The sequence below is a fragment of the Ovis canadensis genome, chromosome 9 (genome assembly GCF_042477335.2).
Source record: "Ovis canadensis isolate MfBH-ARS-UI-01 breed Bighorn chromosome 9, ARS-UI_OviCan_v2, whole genome shotgun sequence".
NCBI classification, from domain to species: domain Eukaryota; kingdom Metazoa; phylum Chordata; class Mammalia; order Artiodactyla; family Bovidae; genus Ovis; species Ovis canadensis.
This window is the reverse complement of record NC_091253.1, coordinates 35709218-35726257: the sequence shown is the minus strand read 5'-3', so window position 1 is coordinate 35726257 and position 17040 is coordinate 35709218. Positions and strand designations below refer to the sequence as shown.

Below are 17040 nucleotides of genomic sequence, written 5' to 3'. Positions count from 1 at the left end.
ACTCCAAATATAGAGTCACTCTTTTTTTAATTTTAATTAATTTGCTTATTTGATCTTAGCTGGAGCAAGTTGTGGCATGTGGGATTTATTTTTTTAGTTGTGGCATGCTGGATCTTTAGCTGTGGCATGTGAACTCTTAGTTGCAGCATGTGGGATCTAGCTCCCTGACCAGGGGTCGAACCTGGGCCCCCTGCATTGGGAGTGTGGAGTCTTAGCCACTGGACCACCGGGGAAATCCCTTAGGTCCCTCTTAGATTGTTTCCTCCCTTTCTTGCTAACGTGGAGGCTCATCTCATGTCGCTTTGTCCAGCTGGCCTTTCTGTGAGGTGCCCATGCTTTGCTGGTTTGGAGCGGGGGGGTTTTCCCAGTGGCCTCCATGTCGGTTCCTTGGGGTCAAGCACAGTGTCTGCTTTGCTTCTGCTCCCGCAGCACCTCACAGGCGAGCCAGGGCTCCCTCCGCACATAGGGTGATCAGAAGACGTGGTCCACTCATCTGGGCGCAGTGTGTGCGCTTTGGAACCTAGAAGCCACACAGCGTTGAGATGAATGCCGGGTGCCGTGTGACTGTGGCTGCTTCCCCCTCTTTGGCGACTGTTTCCGCGGGGCCTGGTGGCTTGAGAGACTGTGTCAGGGCTCTGCTGCTTGAGTGGGTCCTGTATCCCCTGTGGGTGGTCTTTGCTCTGTGCCAGGTGTTAGCAGATTCTGCCCGTTTAGGGGCCTCGAAAAGCTCTGCAGCCCGGAAGCATGGAAGCATTTCCCTTCTGCTCGGCCTAAGCCACTCCCCGCTGTGCGCATTTCCTTCTCTGCATGGAAATGGGAACCAGCTGGCCACAATTCCTTGAAATCACCTCCTCAGCCTCTCCAAGTAGAATAAGCCCGAAACTGCGTAGGCCACTCCCAGGCTTCCTTCTCTTGTCCTTCTCTGATACTTTCTCCCAGGTCCTGCTCCCCAGGCCATTTAGCCATGTCTCTGCTCTCCTGGGGCCTTCTCCAGAGCCTCCAGCAGCTGTGTCCTTTCTGGGCCCCTGCCTGTCTGGGGGGCCCATCCCCACCGGATCTCTAGTCCTGGGGCAGCTTTGGAGTTGGCTTCTCCTTTGCTCACAGACAACAGAAGACTCAACCACAAAGATTAACAACCCAAGTTAAAAATGAGCAAAGGACTTGAATAGGTAGTTCTCCGGAGAAGATTTGCAAATGACCAGCAAGCACGGGAAGTGAGAGAAATGCAAACCAAAGCCTTCTTAATACCGACTAGGATGGCTTTGATAAACGAGAGCAACAAACAAGTGTTGGCGAGGATATGGAGAAATTGGAACTCTTGTGTGTTGCTGGTGTGGATGTAAAATTGTGCAGCCATTGTGGAAGACAGCTAAGTGAAACATAGAATTACCATGTGGCCCAGCAATTCCATTCTTAGGTATTACCCCAGGGAGTTGAAAACATGTGCCCACGCGAAAAACTGTACCCGAATGTTTATAGCATCACTGTTCACAGTAGAAGGTGGAAACAACAAATGTCCATCAATGGATGAAATGAATGTGTAAACAGAGTATGATCGTGTGTGTGCATATATCTATATATACAGGCACACACAATGGAATATACATATTATACTAAACATGCACACACACAACAGAATACATATGTGTATGTATATATGTGTGTATATATATATATGTGTGTGTGTATATAATGAAATATATAGTCCGTTACCTGTAAGGAGCGAGGTACTAACACGTGCTGCAACATGGATGAACTTGGAAAACACGATGCTAGGTAAAAGAAGCCAGACGCAGAGGGTCATATATCATGTGATTCTACTTATGTGAAATACCCAGAGTAGGTAAATCCATAAGGACAGAATGCAGATGGTGATTACTGGGGGTAGGAGGCGATGGGGAGTGATTTAGTGAGTGTGAAGTTATATTTTAGGGCAGTGAAAATGTTTTGGAACTAAAGGTGATGATTGTACGAGATTGTAAAATGTACTAAACACCCCTGAATTATATACTTTAAAACAATTAGTTTTACTTTATGTGGGTTTCACCTCAGTTCAGACACACAAATATGGTAGCATTGAAGGTCCCCTTAGGCAGTAAAAAGAGGAGACGTGGGACACTCGATGCATGCCAGATCAGGTGTGTCTGACAGCTGATTCACTGAGTTCCACAGCGAAGGGATGGGCCCTTGTATTCCCATTTTCCAGATAAGAAAGTAGAGGCTCGTCTAGGGCACTCCGGTTATAAGGGCCCAGACACAAGCAAACCAGAGCTTGTCTGACTCTGACCTGCCTCTGATCACTCTTCTATGCTCCTTCCCCACAACACAGAGAAACTTTTGTTCCGTGTTGTTTGTTTTAGATACTAAGCTCTGTGGATGAGCTGCGCTGACCCTGAGGAAGTCAGTTCTAGGTCCATTTGTGAGATGCCTGCTCTTTTCTTCCCACGGGTCCTTTGAGGTCCAGCCCACTCTGGCCACTCATCCACAGCGATCTTTTTCTCATGTGGACTCCTCACGTGCCTTACAGGGAGGCAAAGGTTTGTAGCCGGAGGAGACAGAAGATGGGGGTCTGAGTCATGGTTCTGCTGTGTGATCATGGCTGTGTCTCTCAAACTCTCGGGACCTCAGTTTCCTTGAACATGGGATGGGAGATCATCAGAACACCCACCTCATCCTTCCTGGGTCATCCGTGCAGGGTAAGTGCTCTGAGCAGGGAAAACATCATATGGACGCAAGTGATGGGAGTGATCACTTTGAGTCAAGTTCAGGCTTCTTGCATATTCAGCAGAGAACAGACCTCAACTCCAAACTGTAGCACAGTTGGCTGTAACATGGCTGGCGCTCAGCAATGATTTGGTGCACGAACAATTCAATGAATGAGCCACACAGGCGGTCAGGGATCTCAACTGTGGGCTTGGTCCAGGAGCTAGGCTTGTCATTGTCTTTTGTCTGTGCGCTGCCGGGGACTGAAAGCACCGTAGGTCATCAGGAAGTAGTTGTGAACTGGTCTGCCTGTACAGACAGATCTGCGTGCCTCATTCCATTGCACTTTGTAGGTGTTGTGTCTTTTACAAATAGAAGGTTTGGGGCAACCTGTGGCGAGCAAGTCTGTTGGTGCCATTTTTCCAACAGCATTTTCTCACTTTGTGTCTTTGTGTCACATTTTGGTAGTTCTTGAAATATTTCAGACTTTTTCGTTGCTGTTGTATTCATTACGATGATCTGTGATCTTTGATGGTTACTGTTGTAATTGTTTGGTTTTATGTTTTTAAATTAAGGTATGTACATTAGAAATAATGCTGTTGCATGCTTAATAGGCTACATACACCACGGTGTAAACGTAACTTTTTAAAAAGATTTCTTTAAATTTATTTTTTAATTAGCGGATGATTGCTTTACAATGCTGTTTTAGCTTCTGCTATTCAACGACATGAATCAGCTCTAAGTATACGTATCCCCTTCCTCTTGAGTCTCGCTCTCACCCCCATCCCACCCTCTAGGTCATCACAGCACCGAGCTGAGCTCCCCGCACCTTACAACAGATTCCCACCAGCCATCTGTTTTACACACGGTACTGTATATATGTCAATCCTGATCTCGAGGTTTGTCCCACCCTCTCCTTCCCCACCGGGGTCCACAAGTTCAGTCTCTACATCTGCATCTCTGTTGCTGCCCTGTAGATAGGTACATCAGTGCTGTTTTTCTAGGTTCCATAAATATGCACTAATATACAGTATAACCTTTATGTGCACTGAGAAACCAAAAAAATTCATGTGACCCGCTTTGTTGCCATGCCGCTTCATTTCCGTGATCTGGAACCGAATCTGCAGTATCTCTGAGGTGTGCTGGAGGTAGACAGGTCCCTCCTGATCCCTGGATCTGGGCCGCTTTTCCTTTCAAAGTGGGAATTATTGCAGGGAGATGGGCTGGAGGAAGATCAGAGGACTCTGCTCCCATTCCCCCTCACCCCGAAGAGGGCAGAAGCAGGACTGGTGTTCCTAGTGGGCCGTCGTCAGCCTGTCACCTCAAGCTGACGTTGTAACGGCGGGAGGCCTGCATTTCTTCTGCCCAGATTCTATCAGGCTTTTAGGAGCAGGAGCTAGACTCCGTGGAGGCAGTGGCGGTGTCCCTCCACGCACGAGTCTGGGGAGCGTGAGGGTCATCCTGGCTCCGCCAGCAGGATGGCTGGCCGTCTCTCCTTGCTGACTAAGGCTGCCCTGGGTGTTCCTGTGGATTCGTTCACCCTCGGCCGCGTGACCTTGGCAAAGGTCGCACGTGTTGTCGGAGTCTTAGTTTTCATGTCTGCCAAATGAGGAGTGGGCATGAGGCTCGGAGCACCTCTCAGGTCCCTTTGGCCCCAGAGTTCGTGATGCTCTCAGGCCTCAGTGGGCGCGCCCCATGGCCCTCTCCTCTGTCGTGCCCTTTGCTGCCCATTCCCCCATCCTTCCCCCTGCTAATCCTCCCACCCACCCCTTTTTACTCAGTAGCCCCTCTGGACCTGGCCTTACGCCAAGTCCTGAAGATACAGAGATTCAAACAAGCTCCCTGGCCTGACACGCTCACAGTCATGAGTGGGCCAGAGTTGTTTGAAGAAAAGAGGATTGTCAAATGGAGTGAGTGCTGTGGTCCAGAAAGGGGAGACTGGTAGCCACAAAGGAGGCCGGCAGCCACTCCTTAAGATCCTCGAGCGGGGACTCGGGCCTGCTCCTGCGGCAGCTCCTGGACGGGCTTGTCTTGATGGGGAGGCGCAGTGTCGGTGGTGACCTCAAGTGGCCCCCTTCGGCCACAGGAGTCTTTGATGTGGAATGCTCAGTTGCCACCTTTGCTGGAGAAGAGGGAGAGAAAGAAAGAAGGGAGAAAGAGGGGCCGGCCGGCCCGCCTGCGCATTTCTGCTTGTGGGACCAGACCTCTGTTTCCTGGGGCTGCAGGCTGTGTGTGTGGGAGGTGTGGTGGCTCGGCTGTCCGCGGGGACAGGGCCCTCCCTACGCAGCGGTGACAGCCCAGACAGACCTCCTCTCTGGGCCCTGTGTCAGCACCTTGTGGCCGGGGGCAGAGTGGAGCCTGAGTTTCCAACAGCCCGGCAGCCTGCCAGAGTGATGCTCAGGGTGCAGCGATTCTGAGGCTGATGCTGGCATTTGCCCCTCAACCCCATCCCCCGCAAGGGAGGTTGTGGACAAGGCAGCTTTTCTAATAAGCAGCCTCTGCTTGCCCGGTAGGAGATGAAAGACTGTGTGTGAGAGTGGGTAATTTGGGGTTTTCCTGATGAAAGCAGCTGACATTTGTTCGGACCTCTGCATGCTGCAGCCCTTGCCTTTCATCTCTGCTATCAAAGCCCAGCTCATATTGGCCTGCATCCGGGGCGGGCAGTGCCACCGGAATTGAGTTGGGCAGAGACATTACTTTGCCAACAAAGGGCTGTCTAGTCAAGGCTATGGTTTTTCCAGTGGTCATGTATGGATGTGAGAGTTGGACTATAAAGAAAGCTGAGTGCCGAAGAATTGATGCTTTTAAACCGTGGTGTTGGAGAAGACTTTTGAGAGTCCCTTGAACTACAAGGAGATCCAACCAGCCCATCCTAAAGGAGATCAGTCCTGAGTGTTCATTGGAAGGACTGATGCTGAAGCTGAAGCTCCAATACTTTGGCCACCTGATGCGAAGAGCTGACTCACTGGAAAAGACCCTGATGCTGGGAAAGATTGAAGGTGGGAGGAGAAGGGGACGACAGAGGATGAGATGACTGGATGGCATCACCGACTCAATGGAGAGTAAACTCCGGGAGTTGGTGATGGACAGGCAGGCCTGACGTGCTGTAGTCCATGGGGTCGGGAAGAGTCAGACACGACTGAGCGACTGAATTGAACTGAACTGAACTGAATGGTAAAATATAAAGGAAAAGTAAAGTGACCCTTGCGATGGATGGTTTAGTGGCAGCCTCGGGGCGAGTCTGGACTCTCCTGGTTGGAGGTGGGGGATTTCCCCCTCCATAGCAGGTTGTGTATGACTGTCCCCGGTGGGGCCCTTTGAAAAGAGCGTGCCTTTTGGAGTTGGGTAGGGCTGGCTGGATTTGAATGCTGGATTCTCTGCTTACTCTCAGAGTGAAGGTAGGAAGCTTACCCTCTCTGATCTGTGTCAGGAGGAGTAATATGATCAGCGACTAGTGGTCTTCACAGCTCATCCTATGTATCATCTGAAGCCCGGGAGACTCTCAGAAGTGTTCATTAGCTTCCACCCTAACTGATGAACTTGACACGTGCCATAGGCATTAGGGACTGGATCTGGGACTTGCATTATCCACTGCCTTGTCCATACACTGCCTGCCAGGTAGTCAGGCCTCTGTGAGTGAGTGGCAGATGGCTCCATGAAGAAAGAAGTCTTTGCTATGCCGCCCATACAGCTGTTCTGGCTTTGCAGAGTGTGGAGTAGGGAAAGAAGGAGGGAGAGAGAGAGAGAGAGAAAGAGGGAGTGTGTGTGTGTGTGTGTGTGTGTGTGTATGTGAACCAACCAAGAGTAAGGCTATGTTACTCGAGTCTCTGAAACATGCGAGGTTGTATGACCTTCACCATGTGTATTCCTGATGTAGGGAGCAAATGCTGAAGATGATGCATTTATAGAACCCCTGCTGCACGCCCATCTAACCACCTCTGAAATAAGTTGAATCCCCGGTTGTAGCAGCCTGGCTTCTGGCCTGTCCCTTGAATACCTTGTCAGCCCTTGAATACCTCCCCTGATGGGGTGATCACTGCCCCTGAAAGATGGTGTTGACATTTCTACTGGTCCTCCTTCGCGAGGCTTGCGTGCTCTGTCCTAGCTTTCTGGGTTCTGATACTTGGGTCCCTCCACAGCAACAGGCCTCCTCTCACAGAGAACTTTCAAGTTGATGAAGGCAGATGCCATGTCCTTTCTGGGTCTTCTGCATTGGGTTGACCACCTACTTAACTGAGTGGCCTGGCTCATGCAGTGTGGCTTATGCCCCTTGACCTTGTGTCTCTGGTTCCCCCGCCTTTGAGCACTATTTAAGGCTGAAGCTAAGTGACACACCGCCCACATCCAGCTCACAGGATGTACTGGGGACACCTGTTCAGCCGGCTGAGGAGCTGAAGGTCCCCAAGTTGCTCTTTGATGCTGATGATTTCATGAAATACAGGGAGAGGTGACTTCTTCTACCGCACGGAAGGGAATCAGGTGGCAAAGTCTCTTCCCCTTCTTAACTCTCTGGCCTGGAAAGTGACTTATTTAGTGACAGTAAGTCAGCCTGTCTGGGTTTCAGGAGGTGGCCCTTGGAGCCTGAGCATCCCTCCTTCCTTTTGTGACCTTGTCTGCGGGGGGCCTTCCGCTGACCACTCAGGCTCAGTTGGAGACTGTGGCCCAGGGCAGTGGGAAGAATGTGAGACTGAGAGACTGCAGACTGGGCGCCTCGTCTCTGCTCCACCTGGAAGAGTCTCAGCGCAGGGTTTTCATTCTCTAAAAGGCCTTACCTGTTTAAGGTGTGGAGAGTCGGCCTTTCCAAGCCCAGCAGTGTGGGTGCCCTGAGGGGGTCCCTGAGAAGGTCAGAAAGTGGAAAGAAAGCCCCCAAGGCCTCGCCTGTAAGCTCCCCATCCCGTTTTCAGGTTCCTTGCCTCTTTCCTCCTGCACTGCCTGCATGCCTGCAGTTGGGGGGCGTCTTTGATTCTCAGACCATCTGCTAGGCGCTTCTGCCGGCTGGGAGCACTCTCTGGCCAGTCTCTCTAGACAGGGTTGGATCCAAACCCCTTGGCCTGCCACGTCTGCCCTTAACTCTGAACCCAGCCTCCTCTCTTGCCCCCCTCCTCCCGCTAGCTGTTCCTGCTCCAGCTACACTGAAATTGAGGGGTGCCCCCTATCTGTGTTCCTGCAGACAGATTACACTGGGAAGCAGAAGTCATCATAACACAAAACTGTGCGCTCATAAACTCCCTGCTCACGTCCAGCCCACCCACATCTGAAGATAATCAGTCATTTACTGATTGCCAGAAGTTGTAAACATCTGTCAGTCCAGGGCAAGGATAGAAGAAACCCTTAAGTGACCTCTGTTTGGCTTCCTCGCTGCCCATTCCCTCTGGACTGCAAACCGAGCGAGGCCCCAGGCCCACTGAAGGCTCACAAGCCCAATTTTCCCAATCCAGAGTTTTGTCCTGCCCTACCAGCTGTGTGACCCTGGGCAAGTTAAACAACCTCTCTGTGCTTGTATGCTTTATCTGTAAAATCAGACTAATACTAGTTCCTGCCTGCCAGGGTGACTATGGCATTAAATGAGTTAATACATGTGAAGGCTTAGAACAGTGTTTCTTGGCACAGGGTAAACACCCGTTAAATGTTAGCTATTGATACTGGTGTGCCCGCAAAGCTTTTTACTGCCCCTTGACTCATGTACTGGCCCAAAGCAAGTTGTGTCGGTGATTATGTATTATATAAACCGATGAGAACGGAGCTGTTTCATGAAAAACGAGGTTGAGCACTTTGGAAGGCACGGATAACGTTGATTTGCTAAAAACTTGTCACCAAATCATTGAGAGGCAGAACAGCTGTAAAAAAAAAAAATAGGAAGAAAAAATAGTAAAACTCAAAGGAAGCTGTATTCCATATGTTTGGCTGATGACTCAACTTTTGCACTGCTTTAAAGAAAGGGAAATCAGAACTTGTACAATCAGGAGGATGTGTTTCGCAAGAAAGACCATCTGCATCTCTGGTCCATGGGCCAAAGAAAGATGCTGTTTCTTGACTGGCTCATTAACGTGCAGCTATAGTAAAACACCTACATGTCGGTCCTGTCTGCCTTGCCCACTTGTTCGGTGACATGGCGCTGGGAGAGATGGGTGACAGGACCAGTTCTGTCCAAGGGAGGGAGGCCCACGACCAGTAACTGCACGTCTTGCCCAGACTGCAGGGTTTCCCCATGCAGACAAGGTGCTGTGGGCAGATTTCTTGCGTTACCTGCATTTGCCCCGAGCCTCCTCTGAGCCAGGCCCTGATCTGGAATCTGATGATACCAGAGGTGACCATGGGGAGTAGCCAACAAAGTGAACACGAGTTCCTGCCCCCCGGGACCTCACAGTGTGTGAGGGTGGGGGGACCTGTAGACAGAAGTAAAGGGTAAATATCGGGTACTTACTCTAGCTGCTTGCTCTAAACCAGGGATTACCAGCCTCCGGGATCTGATGCCTGATGGTCTGAAGTGGAGCTAGGTAATAATAATAGAAACAAAGTGCGCAGTAAATGTAATGCACTTGAATCATCTCCGAAACATCCCCCCTCCCCACCTCCCCAGTTTTTCTGCAGAAAACTGTCTTCCACGAAACCCATCCTTGGTGCCAAAAGGGTTGCAGACTCCTGCTCTCAGAGGAAGAGAAGCAGGAAGAGACTTGAGTCCTGCTCTGGGGAAGTTCTTGGGGACCCAGGCAGAATCAGGCCGGCTAACCGTGGAGAAGAGATTAAAAAATGATGGTGACCCTCTAGGTAAATTACAAGAAAGGGACTGAAAAATCCAAAAACTTAAAGAGGTCTTAGGAACATGAGTGAAGTCTCGAAAGGTTTTTTGCAAATGATTCTTTTAATCATGAGGAGTGAAGAAGTTTGTGTTTTGTGAGAAAACTTGCTACAACAGGCTCAGTGTAAGATTCATTCTTTTTTTTTTTTTTAGGGAAGTATAGTCGATTTGATTCACTGTTTTGGGGGACCTAACACTCAGAGCAAACTTTCAAGTGACAGCTTCAGGTTTAAGCATAAGACTCCTTTTATATTTAGAATTAGTTATCAGTGATATAGTATACACTTACAATGTGTAAAAGATAAATTTATGAATATAGAATATGTTGTATTTATAACTGTTTCCTTTTTCAAGAGAGCCTCCTAAACAGGCTGTAAGACAAGTGACGGTAGTGGCCCAGGATCGCAGTCAGAGGTAGAGACGGGAATCTGAAGCAGATGCTTCGGCAGTTTGCGTTTTCAGGATAAAGTTCCTCCCCACGACACACACATGCCCTATAAATATCTGGCCCTTATTTTCAGGGGCTTGACTCCAGGTGGCTTTTTTTCTGGGCCCTCTTCTCCACGAAGTCTCAGCTCCCCAGGTCTTTGCTTCCACTGTGCCCACTTCCCTGCTCGATGTGCACCTGTCAGCTTCCTTCCTCCCCCGTCACTTTCTTCATCAGAGATCCCCCAGTGAGCTGGCTCACGTGCAGGGTAGAAGCCCTGTATGCCCGTGTCCCCCCCGGCTCAGCACCGCCACCAGAGGGACAGGGTGGCAGGCTGGCCCTGCCTCTGCCTTGACTGCCGGACAGACCTGGGGAAAACAGGATGGGTGGGGATCCCCAGAGTGAATGGCCAAGGCGGGTTAAAGGTTCTGGTGGAGCTGTTCCCCGGTGTAACAGGCAATGTGATCTCCGAGTATCAGCTGCTCTCCCGAATGTCTAGGCCCCAGAGGGCCGAGGGGTCCCAGAGCTGGGGAACGTTCATGGCTGCCTTCCCACCCTGCAATTTCCCGGTAACGCTGAGAGTGCCTGACGTGTGTTTTGGGCAGTGTTTGGTACTCCGCAAGGAACATTTCCTCCCTCTGTCTGGCTTGTTCTTATATGCTGATTAGCTATTGCAGAAGGCTGGGACAGTGACCGGAATTGCCAGAGGTCACAGCCAGGTGAGGGCTGAGCCAGGAATCGGAAGCAGGTGGTGGTGGTCACCCTCCTCAACACAGCAATGATGCCTTAAAGCAGTGGTTCCCAACCTTTTTGACACCAGGGACCGGTTTCACAGAAGATAGTTTTTTCCATGGCCTGGGGTCAGGGGTGGGAGGGATGGTTTGGGGCTGATTCAAGTGCATTACATTTATTGTGCACTTTACTTCTATTATTATTATATCAGTTTCATCCCAGATCATCAGGCATTAGATCCCCAAAGTCGGGGACCACTGCCATAAAGGATCATCTTATTAAAGCTCAGGAGTAACTCTGGGAAGCACGTGGGGCTTTCCGGTCTTTAGCAGCGGGAATAACTGAGATGCCTCAGGTTGAAATGGATGTGAGGCCCGGGAGTTGCTTCTGAACGTGTCCGGTGTTCAGGTTGGGGCTGCCTGACATCAGGTATCGGACAAGCACGAGGGGGATGACCTTGGGGAGGCCTCAGAAGGCGTTCCTGGTCTCCACGTGCATCTTGCTGTTTTGGCCTGGAGCTCCCTGCCCTCTCTGTGTGGTGGGGTCTATGGAAGGCAGGCCTTGACCCTGCGGCACCCCACTTTCACTGAAACTGCTTTATTCCGGTAGGAGCCATGTGCCCGGTGGCTTTTGGAGGAAAGGACTATTTTGTCTTATTCTGCGGGCACTGGGGAAGAGGAGACTAAACACTGGAGACCCCTCCCAACCTGCGGGCGCGCTTTGAGGAGGAGGCGAGGGCCGCCGGGCTGGGCTGGAAGGTGAGACTGGACTCCTGGTAAGTGTCAGGCTCCCTGGCGCAGGGCTTCCCTGTGTTGTATAATCAGCTGTCACTTCAGCATTTCCCTGCACTGTGCTTCGCAAGTACAGATCGAACATTAAACAAACAGTGACTGCTTTATAAATATTTAACTCCCACTGTTTAGGAATTGCTCGAGGCAGGAGACAAAATAAGAGTTCCTGGCGGGCTGCTGCGCGGCCCCTCTTTAGTGGCTTTGGATTGTGAAGATCAGGGTGTTTTGGAGGTTGAAGGGCAGCCGTATTCTGAAAGCCTTTTGTCCAGAGGCTTTCCAATGGTGGTGTCTTCTCTCTGTTTTGGGTGGGAGGGTGTGGTTTGCAGACTTGATCAGGCCTAGCATGCTGTATTCCAGATGCCACCAGCTAACCTTTCTTTCCTTTTTAATATTTATTTACTTATTCAGCTGTGCCGGCTCTTAATTGTGGCCTTAGTTGAGGCATATGGGATCTAGTTCCCTGACCAGGGATTGAACCTGGGCCCCCTGCATTGGGTACACAAAGCCTTAGCCACTGGACCACCAGAGAAGTCCCCCAACTAACATTTCTGTACAGTGAATGGAACCCATCACTGGTGTTATTGTCATTCCTTCCTATGACAGCAGAACTTTTCTGTTTTTTTTTTTTTTTACAGCTTTAATGACATACCCTACAAGTCACACATTTAAAGTGTGCAGTAAGAGGCTTCAGCATGCTAGGGGAACTGCGCTACCATCCCTGCAGTCTATCTTAGAATATTTTATCACCCCCGAAAGGTTGTCTTCATTAGCAGTCACCCCCACCCCCATCCTAGGGAACCACCCGTCTGCCTTCCGTCTCTGTGGATTTGTCTGTTCTGGACATCGCACACACACGGACACATACTAACTTGTTTCCTTTAGCACAGTGTTTCCAAGATTCATCCTTGGAAGTTGTAGCATATATCAATACTTGATTCTTTTTCATGGCTGAATAATATTCCACTGTTTGGAGAGGGCTCATTATGTTTATTATCATCTGTTGCTGGATGTGTGGAGACAACAGAACTCTTCAGCTGAAAAAATCAGGATGTGGCCGATTGAGAACTGTCCAACGACGGCAAAACTCATGCACGAATGAGGCTCTCCACCTCATTGCCACCTCTCTGGGAAAAGTTTAGGAGGTCGTCGCTAAGCCTGAGGTGGAGGTTACAATCTGTACAGCTGACAAGCCACTCAGCTTTTATTTAGCTCTAGCCGTATGCCAGGCATACAGGCATAAACCCATCTGGTAATTTGTTGGAAATATCTGATCGTATAATCTCTTGCGGAGCTCTACACGCTTTTCATAGGCCAATCCTGCTAGGTTTTTTCAGGTGGGAGAGTTAAGTCTGTGTTCTTGGCCTGTTTCCTTTGACTTCATATGCTGGCACTCTCTGGGAGGGAGGATCAGAGAAGAGAGATGACCTCCAACCGGCCTTCATGTCTCACGCCTTGTAGACGCGCGTCTCCGTCCGGCCGTCTTCCCCTGGGGCTGTGCTCACCCTCGGTGTCTGTCACACCCCAGATGTTTCCACACTCACTTGGGAGGCAGATTCAGCCCCGACCCAGGTTCTGGCTTAGGCAGCCCGACTCTGCAGGAAATGTTAAAAAAAATGGGGCCTGTTGTCCTTCCTGGTCATCTCCCAGTCATTAAATTATGACTAATGTAATAGATGCTGTTGATGTCCCACCCGGGCCCCCTTTACCGGACCGGCACACTCACCCCCCAGCTGTTCAAGTTCACTGTCTGCGTCCGCTTCTCTGGAGATCTGCTGCCTCATCCAGGAAGTTGCTCACCCCCCACCACCCCCAGTCTCTGCTGACTCAGGGGTACAAAAGGCCAGCCCCCCTGCTTCGAAGCAGGAATGAGCCCTGTGGTCCCATTTGACTACCAGAGCTGCTGGTGAGCTCAGGCTGAGGCTGGAGTCCAGGCTACTCCCAGCCTGTGGGTTCTGCATCCCTCGCTCCCTTTCTCCCGAGCACGTTCCCCTGCGAGCTTGCACACAGGGATCCTCGTCTCTCTTTCTGGGGCGTACAGCCTGAGACCTGACCTTGGAACAAAGTCCCTTCCAGAGTCGCTTCTGATGACGTTTGGTCTTGGAGATTCTCTGCCTGAGCTTCCTGGCTTGGCTCCCTGAGTGTTTGGTTTTGTTGGTTCGGGTTTCAAAGTCTTTTCAGGCTAATCGGACCCTCGGAAAGGTCTGCACTGAATCACAGTCCTGGCATGTTTTCCCTCCTTCCTCCCCTCCCTCTGTATTTCCTTTCTTTCTCTTCCTCCTTTCATTCCCCATGAGCATCCTTTCCTGTGTCCACAATGACCTCAGCAGGAAGGAAAAAAAAAAAATACTTGAGAAGGCATGTGGATAGCTCACTAGCCTTGGTACCCAACGGCCCTGGGTCTGGGGTAAGCCCTGCCTCCCTGTAACCAGGCAGTCAGTAGTGGAGACTCCTGTAATCCTTGGTATCTCTACTTCTCAGCATTGTCGCGAGGATCAGGATGACCCAGAGGGGTGGCACAGTGCAGTGACTGGCAGAGTCTGAGTTCAGCACACAGGACTAGGAAAGCGTCCCAAAGGACTCCTGGATGCCCTAATACTGGATACCCTGGATACTCCGGGCTTCACCCTTGTGAAGCTGTCTATAATAATAGACAGTTATTATCTGTCTATTCAGGCTTTTGTTCACATTGTACTTTCTTCCTGGGACCCTCTTCCTTTTTTTCTCTGAGCCCCACTGAAGGCAATGTTCAAATGCCACCTCCTCCCTGAAGCCCTCAGGTACCTGGCATGTGGGATCAATAACTTTCCAGCAAAGCACTAGTTGACTTCCTGAACAAGGGGTATGTGTGGAGGGGAATGACGAAATAGGAGAGTGTGTTCTGGAGTCAGACAGGTAGGCGCTGGAATTCTGACCCTGTCTCTCACTAGCTGGGTGACTTCGGGCTGGTCAGCTGTACCCACCACCCACTCAGACCCCGTGCACATTATAGATGCTGTGTCAGCAGTGATTTCTCCATGCCTGTCACCTCTGAGTCAGCTTGCAATTAGTGGAACAAGTAAACAAAGAACATGCAGGCAGTGTGTTAGTCGTCCAGTTGGGTCTGACTATTCGAAATGCTGTGGACCGTAGTCCACCAGGCTCCTCTGCCCATGGGATTCTCCAGGCAAGAATACTGGAGTGGGTTGCCATTCCCTTCTCCAGGGGATCTTCCAGACCCAGGGACTGAACCCAAGTCTCCTGCATTGCAGATGGATTCTTTTCCACCTTAGTTAGCGAGGAGTGGGATTAAGTAGATGCAGAGCTGTGTGAGCTTAACACCAAGCTAAGGGTTAAACATTTTCAAAAGGTTTTGTAAGTCACTGGTGGGTGAGGTGGTCCCTCTGGTTGCCATATAAGGGGGCTTGGGGGTTGTCTCCTGCTGCCTGCGCTCCATCTGCTGCTCCAACACTCAGGCCCAGAGAGCTGAGCTAAGGGGGGGGCAAAAAGGACCACCTTGTCCCTGGAAATGGGAAATGAGGCTTGATTCTGAGATGTGGTCATTGCTTTCAAAGGTCGGCCATGGAGGAGTTCACTGTCTTAACCACCAGCCCCCAAGGTTGCCCCCATGAAACGGGAGGGCGGCGAGTCACTTCTCATCTCCCTTCTCCCTCTGACCCTGCCTCTGTCTTGGGCGCCCCTTGCCTCCCTTCGAAAGGAACCCAGTGCTGCTCACGTCCCACTGCGGTGGCTGCGGAGAGGGGCCGAGAATAAGCTCGTGTTGGCGGCAGCCCTGCAAATACAGCAGGGCTGGGTTGACCTTTAAATAGACGGGCTCTGGGCCACTCAGTTCCTGGAAGTTTGAAGAAAGTCAGCCTTTCAAGTGATGCGACTTCCAACCTCAGGAAGGGTCCCTGTGTTTGCGAAAGCCATAATTGACTGTTGCTTTTGCACTTCATTATATGTGGCCGTGCAGCCGCTGGGAGTCAGCATGCCAGGGAGAGGAGGGGAAAATCCTCAAGTATTTTAATATCCCCCTTCTTAGAAGCAAGATAAACATACGTATTGTACTTTGCAACAGAGGTGGGGGCTCGGAAAGGGAGCAACCTGGCACCGTCTGAAAGATCTTTTTAAGCTGAACTCTGAGGTTTCTCTCTTTTTTTTCTTTCTTTTTTATTTGTAAGCAAAGCTGGCTTGAGTGAATGATGCCAGCATCTCCTTGGCTGTATGGAAACCATCGTCCCTCTCCAGACTGCAGACCATCCATTCCTTCCTGAGTCATAGGCTACTCTCCACTGTTTTCCCCCCAACTGGTGAAAAATGGTGGGGTGAAGGTTGTCATCAGGATCACAGTCAACTTAGAGGATTTACTTTCATCCAGGAAGTCTTCCTTCCAACTCTTACTTTGCAATTCTGCAAAAAAAAAAAAAAAAATGAAGATACAGACCATGAATATAATCAGGGGAAACATCTGATAAACTTAAGTAGAGGGACACTGTTGTTTTCAGTCGCTCAGTCGTGTCCGACTCTTTGCGACCCCATGGACTGCAGCACGCCAGCTTCCCTGACTTTCACCATCTCCTGGAGTTTGCTCAAACTCATGTCCACTGAGTCGGTGATGCCATCCATGTGGGGGACGTGCTTCAAACTAAAGACATGGCTTATCTGTCAAGTATCAAGGTCGTGAGAGTTAGGGAAACACAGAGGAAGAGCTCCAGAGTGAAGGGGACTGAAGACGTGTGACAACTGGATGTAACACTTGGTTGGAGACAGTTGGTGACATTTGAGTCAGGTATGAGAACTGGAGGTTAGTTACGAATCAGCGTCAGCGTCCCTATTTTGCTGGGGGAACATGATTCTGGGGAGAATGTCCTGGCTTCAGGAAATACACACTGAAATGTTCTGGGGTGATGGGGTGTAGGACAGTCACTTGCTCCCTGTGTCAAGAAAAAGGATCTGCATTCTCCTCGCAACCTTTCTCTGCATTTGTGGTTTTTACTTTGGCCGCGCGGGGTCTTCGCTGCTGCACGCGTGCTGTCTCTAGTTGTGGCGAGCCGGATCTGCTGCAGTTGCAGTGCGCAGGCTTCTCGTTGTGGTGGCTTCTCTTGTTTCAGAGCCTGGGCTCTAGCACACGGGCTTCGGGAGTTTGGGCAGGTACGCTCAGTCTGTGTGGCACGCAGGCTTAGCTGCCCCGCTCCATGTGAAATCTTCCTGAGCCAGGGATTGAGCCCGTGGGGGGGCCGTGGCAGATGGATTCTTCACCACTGGACCACCAGGGAAGTCCTGTGACTATTTTTGTAAGAAAACTAGTTATTACGTGTGCCAGCGGATTCTGACTAGACGTATTGTGATCATTCAACAATATTTGAGGTTAGCAAATCGTTATTTGAAGCTGATATAACTTTGACTAATATATGTCATTTATGTCTCACTAAAAACAGAACTCTAAACAGATAGTGATAATAATAATAATTCAACCAACCAGTAGAGGAGGAAAAAAAATCCCTTCAGTGAAGAATAAAACAAACCTGGATTTGAATTCTGAACCTTTAACTTAAACTCCACGTGCCTCGATTTCCTCATCTTTCAAAATAAAGGGTGTGTGTGTGTGT

The 17040-nt window shown here is 50.2% G+C and overlaps 2 long non-coding RNA genes across 9 annotated transcripts in view; one reads left to right on the top strand and one right to left on the bottom strand.

The window, feature by feature from the left end:
• The window catches only part of LOC138446182 (uncharacterized), a 304831-nt gene that overhangs the window by 82154 nt on the left and 205637 nt on the right, over window positions 1-17040 (top strand). The window lies entirely within an intron of this gene.
• On the bottom strand, window positions 8404-13493 carry LOC138446183 (uncharacterized). Its single transcript, XR_011259217.1, has 4 exons — window positions 13176-13493; window positions 12322-13044; window positions 9128-9196; window positions 8404-8540 (listed from the first exon to the last, which is right to left on the bottom strand). It is a non-coding gene; the product is annotated as an uncharacterized lncRNA (long non-coding RNA).